The sequence below is a fragment of the Neovison vison genome, chromosome 6 (assembly GCF_020171115.1).
Source record: "Neovison vison isolate M4711 chromosome 6, ASM_NN_V1, whole genome shotgun sequence".
In the NCBI taxonomy this organism is placed as follows: Eukaryota; Metazoa; Chordata; class Mammalia; order Carnivora; family Mustelidae; genus Neogale; species Neogale vison.
In genome coordinates, this window is record NC_058096.1 from 143,296,521 (window position 1) to 143,302,082 (window position 5,562).

Genomic DNA, 5,562 nt, shown 5'->3' on the forward strand with positions numbered 1-5,562 from the left:
GCATCTCCCTTCCCTTTGTCTCCCAGAGAGTTACCTTTAATGGCCCTTGGGATGTCTTCTGCAAGGAGGTCTCTATTTCTGGGCCTGACTGGCCTACACCTACTTGCTATATCTTCCCTTGTAATTATTAAAAAATAACAAACAAAGATCCTGGCTAAGTTGATTCAGTATAATGACATTGCCAGGCTATGGTCCTGTCTTTCTTTTTTTCTTTTCTTTTTCCTAGCCAAAGAACTTTATCAATCTTGTTTCAAACTTTATTCCCAGGTTTCCTCAGCTTAATTAGTTTCAAAGAATAAATTGTGTAGAAGCAAAAACTGAAAAGAGCTGCAGGGTCCAAGGAGCTTGGGCTTAAAAATATTAGAGATCTAGATTTTATCAGACCCATGAATAAAATCTTGAAAAGCAGTCATAATATAAAATAGCAGCTCCCAGGAACTTCTTCAAGTTTTATCTTCTTCAGAATCTGACTCAACTCAGTTTGCTTCATTCTTGGAAGGCTCATCAAAATGCTCCACAAGTTCTGGAACTTTAACATCATTCTCTCCAGTAGCAACTGGGGCTTTTCCACCCACGGATTATTTGGGCAGAGCTTCTGCTAGTCTTCTTAAACTGGTCAGACTGTCTGCAGCAAGTTGGTTGAAGATGCTGGGTAGCATTTTTGTCAGCTGTTTGTCTCAGCATAACCTGTAATGGTGAAAGTGTTCGTGGCCAGCAATGCCTGAACTTTTGGGTTGTTAAAGTGGATCTGTATTCCTTGGTTTGTGAACATATGCACTTCTTCAATATCAGAGGTGTTGTTTACCCCTAACTTCTTTAAAGAGAACTGAAGTTTTTTGTCATCTGTTTTAGCCATTCTGTGAACCACCTTCTTCTTTCCATGAGTAGTTCCTTTCCCACAAATGTGCACTTGTACTTGCAGTTTGATGAGTTTCTCCTGGTTCCTGATAGTGTCTTTCATCACGTTGGAGTGGAAATGAGACCACTAGGGGGACTAGGGTTGGTGCCTAGGGGTTCTCAGGCAGACCAGGTACACCCAGATAAAGTGCACACATACAGGGAAACTCTGGTCCTGTTTTTCATTCATCCATTTACTCACTCAACAAATATTTATTGAACACTTACCATGTAGTAAGCGCATTGCCAAACACTAGATGAAAGTAATCCAAATCAGTCCCTGTATCTCTGGAGCATATAGACTGGTAGGAGAGACAGATATTAATCAAATAGTCACAGAAATATTAAATCACAACCAGGAGAAATACATGGAAAGGTATATTTCCTACATGGGTGAAATCCCATATTTGGAGGTTTTTTGTAATGTTTTAATAGTCAGAAAACCAGAGATGTTTTCCCAAATGGAGTGACACCTAAGGAGAGCTGAGGGACATGTAGAAGTGAAGTAGTTGAAGACGATAAAAAAGAGCATTCTGTGAAAAATAAAGAGCAGGATGAATGTGAGGAATTCAGGAGAATAAAAAAGGCCAGTGAGGTTGAAGCAGAAAGAGCAAGGGAGAGCATACGTATTTACCTACTGAGTCTTCAGTTTTGTTCAATCAACTGTAAGTCAAAGTAAAAGTTTTAATTAAAAAAAAAGTCCTCCATACACAAAAATAAACTCAAAATGGATTAAGGACTTAAATGTGAGACCTGACCATAAAAACCCTAGAAGAGAGAATAGACAGTATGTCTCTGACATCAGCCATAACAGAAATTTTTTTCTAGATATGTCTCCTGAGGCAAGGAAAACAAAGGTAAAAACAAACTATTGGGACTACATTTTTAAAAAAGCTTCTGCTCAGTGAAGGAAACAATCAACAAAACTAAAAGCAACCTATGGAATGGGAGAAGATATTTGCAAATGTCATATCTGATAAAGGGTTAGTATCCAAAATCTACGAAGAACTTATAAAACTCAACACCCCCAAAATGAATAATCCAATTAAAAATAGGCAGACAGTGTGCTCGCTTCGGCAGCACATATACTAAAAAAAAAAAAAAAAAAAAAAATGGGCAGACAGTAAACAACATGTGTTGGAGAGGATGTGAAGAAAGGGAACCCTCTTACACTGTCGGTGGGAATGCAAGTTCATGCAGCCACTTTGGAAAACAGTGTGGAGATTCCTTAAGAAATGAAAAAGAGAGCTTCCCTATGATCCTGCATTTGCACTACTGGGTATTTACCCCAAAGATACTGGTGTAGTGAAAAGAAGGGCCATTTGTACCCCAATGTTCATAATGGTAATGGCTACAGTCACCAAACTCTGGAAAGAACCAATATGCCCTTCAGTGGATGAATGAATAAGGAAGATGTGGTCCATATATACAATGGAGTATTATGCCTCCATCAGAAAGGATGAATATCCCACTTTTGTATCAACATGGACAGGACTGGAGGAGATTTTGCTGAGTGAAATAAGTCAAGCAGAGAGAGCCAAGTATCATATGGTTTCACTTACTTATGGAGGATAAGGAATAACATGGAAGACATTGGGATATGGAGAAGAGAAGTGATTTGGGGGAAATCAGAAGGGGAGACAAACCATGAGAGACTGTGGACTCTGAGAAACAAACTGAGGGTTTTGGAGGGGAGGGAGTGTGGGGTTGGGTGAGCCTGGTGGTGAGTATCATGGAGGGTACGTATTGCATGGAGCACTGGGTGTGGTGCATAAACAATGAATGCCGTAGCACCGAAAAGAAATAAAATAAAATAAAATGGGAAAAAATGGGCAGAACACATGAATAGAAATATTTTCAAAGAAGACATAGACGGCCAACATGAAAAGATGATCAACATCACTTATCATCATCAGTTTTGCAAATCAAAACTAAACAGAATTATCACCTCACACCTGTCAGCATGGCAAAAATCAAAAACACAAGAAACAATGGGTGCTGATGAGGATATGGAAAAGGGGAACCCTCTCACACTGTTGGGAATGCAAAGTGGATCTGTCACTCTGGAAAACAGTATGGAATTTCCTCAAGAAGTTAAAAATACAACTATCCTGTGATCCAGAAGTTGCACTACTAAGTATTTACATGAAGAATACAATAATACTCTTCAAAGGGATACACACACACCAGTGTTTATACAGCATTATCTATAACAGCCAAATTATGGAAGTAGCTCAAAGGTCCACTGACCGATGAATGGACAAGCAAGATAAAGTGTGTGTATGTGTGTGTGTGTGTATACTTATGTGTGTGTGTGTGTATATATATATATATATATATATATATATATATATAAAACATGGAATATTACTCAGCCATAAAAAAGAGGGAAATCTTTCCATTTGCAACTTGGATGGAGCTAGAGAGTATAATGCTAATGAAATAAGTCAATCAAAGAAAGACAAATACCATATGATTTCATTCATATGTAAAATTTAAGAAATAAAACATTGACCAAAAGGAAAAAGAGAGAGAGAAAAACCAAAACATAGACATTTAACTATAGAGAACAAACTGATGGTTACCAGAGGGGAGATAGATGGTGGGAATGGGGTAAATAGGTGATGGGGATTAAGGAGTACAGTTGTGATGAGCACAGGATGTTATATGGAAGTGTTTAAACACTATATCATACACCTAAAACTAATATTACAGTATATGTCAACTAATTGGAATGTGAATAAAACTGCAAAACAATTAAGAGTGAAGAAAAAAAGTTTAGTTTGTCCAATATAAAAAAATGTATATGTGATGGGGGAAAAATAGGTATATGCATCCCTGTTTATTGCAGTATTATTTACAATAGCCAAATAGCAGCTCAAGATGAATGGGTAAAGAAGATGTGGTATATATAAAAGGGAAAGAAGTCAGTCACTCATACGAAAGAAGTCATTTTGACTGGTTATAGGGAAATCAGGGACCAGCTTCAGAAAGTGGCCAGCAGAAAGATGCTCTTGTTGAACTCAGTTGTGATTTAAATGAGAAGTCCTAAAGCTGGTCCATAAACTGGTTCCTTTTGTAATATATAGGAAAGCAAAAGATTTTGGTGTTACCCATCTCCTGAAAACAAACTTTCTATCAAGTCCAGTTGGTATGACTAGCTGATTTCTACATAATTCACTGGAAAAAAAAGGGACTCTGGGACTTTCTAATTATTAATGTCACTGTCACCCATACATCTGAGCCCACCAAGTACAGATTTGATCACAGAATAACAGGTGCTTAATTGAAAATAAAGAAATTTTGCTTTTAAAAAATATTTCTACAAATAAGTAAATAAGTAAGTAAATAAATAAATAATTCTGCTTCTGAATCATTGCAAAAAGAAACTAAGTAAAGTCTTTCACTTGAACACCTGTTACTGGCCTACGTGACCCAGTCCAGAATAATTTAAAGCAAAGTAGGCTGTCTGAGGCAGAATGGCAGCTCTGCTTCTTCACAGCTGAGCCTCTGAAAGCAATGCAAGAAAGAAAGCAAGGCACAGCCAGTTCCCTTTCTTCATTTACAACTCTTTGGCCGAACTATTTTCTCTGGTGCTGTTGGTGTGATGTCAGAGGCACAGTAATCTCTCTGAATGCTGGGCTCACCACTTCTTCTGACCCAAGAGTGGACTCCATGGAAACTATAATAGGCAGCTATTTGATTCTCATTTACTTCAGCAAATTCCACCTTGATGCTTCCAGCTTGTTTTCTCAAATAAAAGAAAGAAAGAAAAGGAAGAGGGAAGCTGCCACCAGGAGATGTCTGTTGCTGAAGGTCAATGATTTTTCAAGTGGCTTCACCCTCATGCTTTTGAGAAAGATTTTCATATTTGAAAGCACCTGTCACTCATTCTCCAGCATGTTTTCACATCGTGGAAAGAAGAAAAACCTGAAACTTCCAGATAAAGAAACAACTGGGAAATTAAGGTTGATGTGTCACATCTTTTGCTGTCTCAATTTTTTGGATTCCAAATCCTCACTTGAGGGAACAGTCAAAGACAGAACTGGAAATAGTGAGCAGAGTGAGAAATGAGAGAGAAAAGAAAAAGGAAAGTGAATGAGAGGGAGACAGAAACAAGTCAGCAGGTGACAAAGAGACAATGTGAGAGAAGTGAGGACAGGGAGATGAAGGCAGAGAATGAGAAACTGAGGCAAAAGAGGACAGAGAGAGGTAAAAACTAGGATTGGAAAAAAAAAAAAGAAAACAGGTGAAGCTAGAAAGAAAAAGGATACCTGTACAGGGTATACAAGAGAAAAAAAAATTCTCTCAACAAGAAACTATGGAGCAGATTCTATGTGAGTTTTCTGTTAGCAGGCACTGGGACCATAAAAGGAAGAAGAAAGAGAAGGAAATAAAGAGAAGGAATTGATTTTTAAATCAATTTTAAAAGATAATGCAATGAAGAGCAGTGATATGCAAAACAGAGCGCTCTCTGAGAGAACACGGCAGGAATACTCAGCTGGTATAAGTTGGTCTGGCATCCTTTGGGAAAGTTTGAGATTTTTTTTTTTAAGATTCTATGTATTTATTTGAGGAGGGGGGGATGAAGAGCGAAAGAAAGAGCATAAGCAGGAGAAGGGGCAAAGGGAGAGGGAGAAGTAGGCTCTCACTGAGCAGGGAGTC

At 38.1% G+C, this 5,562-nt stretch overlaps 1 pseudogene; it reads right to left on the bottom strand.

Moving 5' to 3' along the window:
- Positions 1–476: 476 nt before the first annotated feature.
- Positions 477–961, bottom strand: LOC122910569 (annotated as a pseudogene).
- Between the last annotated feature and the right edge of the window lie 4,601 nt (positions 962–5,562).